This window comes from Pseudophryne corroboree, chromosome 8, assembly GCF_028390025.1.
Source record: "Pseudophryne corroboree isolate aPseCor3 chromosome 8, aPseCor3.hap2, whole genome shotgun sequence".
Classification (NCBI taxonomy): Eukaryota; Metazoa; Chordata; class Amphibia; order Anura; family Myobatrachidae; genus Pseudophryne; species Pseudophryne corroboree.
The window spans coordinates 140,044,216-140,046,068 of record NC_086451.1 but is presented as its reverse complement, the minus strand read 5'-3'; the positions used below and the strand labels follow the sequence as shown (position 1 = coordinate 140,046,068).

At 37.9% G+C, this 1,853-nt stretch overlaps 1 pseudogene; it reads left to right on the top strand.

Annotated features, from left to right (window-relative positions):
* Window positions 1–1,396: 1,396 nt before the first annotated feature.
* On the top strand, window positions 1,397–1,515 carry LOC134950058 (5S ribosomal RNA; annotated as a pseudogene).
* The last annotated feature ends 338 nt before the right edge of the window (window positions 1,516–1,853 follow it).

Here is a 1,853-nt window from a genome sequence, read left to right as displayed (position 1 = left end):
TCATTTTAACTCACAATTATTTTAAATTTCTGGACAATTTTTATATATAAAGCTGCGGAACCACTATGGGAACTATTTTTGCGCCGAGTTTCGCAAATTTATTCATGGGAAGATGGGAAGAAACTTTTATCTACAATGATCACCCTTTTAGGAATTTTATAGTCTTTTACAAAAGGTACATTGATGATATTTTGATTATTTGGGATGGTACAATGGAAGATTTTAACAACTTTTTTACGAACTATCTGGCACATAATGATCTGAATCTCACCTTTACTTCAAATGTGGACAAAGTACAAATAGAGTTCCTGGATCTTATCCTTGTGGGGAAAGAAAACAGAATTGTCACAAGAAATTACATTAAACCAGTGGACACCAACAGTTACTTGGACTACAGGAGTAATCACCAAAAACAGTGGAAAAACAACATCCCCTACTCCCAGTTCCACAGAATTAGAAGGAACTGCAGCGAAATAGAGGAGTGCAATGACCAACTTGAAAAATACAGAAACAGATTCCTAGACAAGAAGTATCCCACCAGTATTCTTGACGAGACAGTCAACAAGACAAGAACCCTGGAGAGGAATGACCTTTTAACGTACAAGAACAGGGAAACGAAAAAGGACTCCACTGCTTTTATTATGACTTACAGTAGACATGAGAAACTCATCAGGCAATCAATGAAAACCCACTGGAACATCTTACTCATGGATCCTGTTTTAAAAGACATACTGCCACCGCAACCTGAGATTGTTTTTAATAAATTAAAAAATCTTAAGGATTTGGTGGCACCGAGCATGCTGAGATCTGTGACCAACAAAAAAGAACCCCTTATCAGGTGTGTAGGTAGCTATAAGTGTGGACACTGCAATGTCTGTAGGTATTTACACCCAAACCGGAAAACTTTCTCTGCAACAGGTGACGTGAAGGAATTCAAGATCAAGGAATATACCTCCGTTATTTACCTTCTGGAATGTGACTGTGGTAAAAAATATATTGGGAAGACTAAGAGACAACTCAAATTAAGAATCCAAGAACATGTCCGGAATATAAAGAACAAGGTGGAAACACATGCGGTTTCCAAGCACTTCTTGATACACCATAACTCTAATCCTGACGCCCTAACGTACAAGGCCATAGAACATGTCACACTCGGTGAAAGAAGTGGCGACCTCGCGAATCTGCTATCCAGAAGGGAAATGTTCTGGATATTCCAATTGAAGACGATGTATCCGGCTGGATTCAACAAAAGCTACGAAATCTCTCCCTTTCTCTAGATATTTATTTTCTTCCCCTTTTTTCTTTTAAATAAACACTGTGATGCCTGGGTATGGCTTTTTATTTCTAGGTTCTATACTTCAGTTGTGATATCCTTTTAGGGAACCTGTGCTAAGTAGACTACAGCCATACCAAAATGGAACGCCCACTCTCGTCCGATCGTGGAAGCTAAGCATTTTATGGGCCTGGCCAGTATCAAGGAGGGTGACCTCTGGAGAAGACTAGGTGCTGTAGAAACAGTGCATGCACATTGGAGTTCCCAAATCTGTAAAACAGCTGTAAATCACCTAATGTAACATTACTCATCACTCACGTATTCTTCCAAACACCCTGGTGTTCTCTTTTTTACCTCTTCCTTTAATGGATATAATCGATTATACTATTCATAGAAAGAATACACCCCTAATGGATATAATCTATTGCACTATTCATAGAAATACTCAACTAAGTACTCACACCCTTCCTCATAAGTTTTTAATAATAATAAGAGACACGAGAGATTTAGCACAGGCACTTTAACTATAATAATTTTATTGTTATCCATGGTAATTACCTTTTATCAACCTGAGATAAAT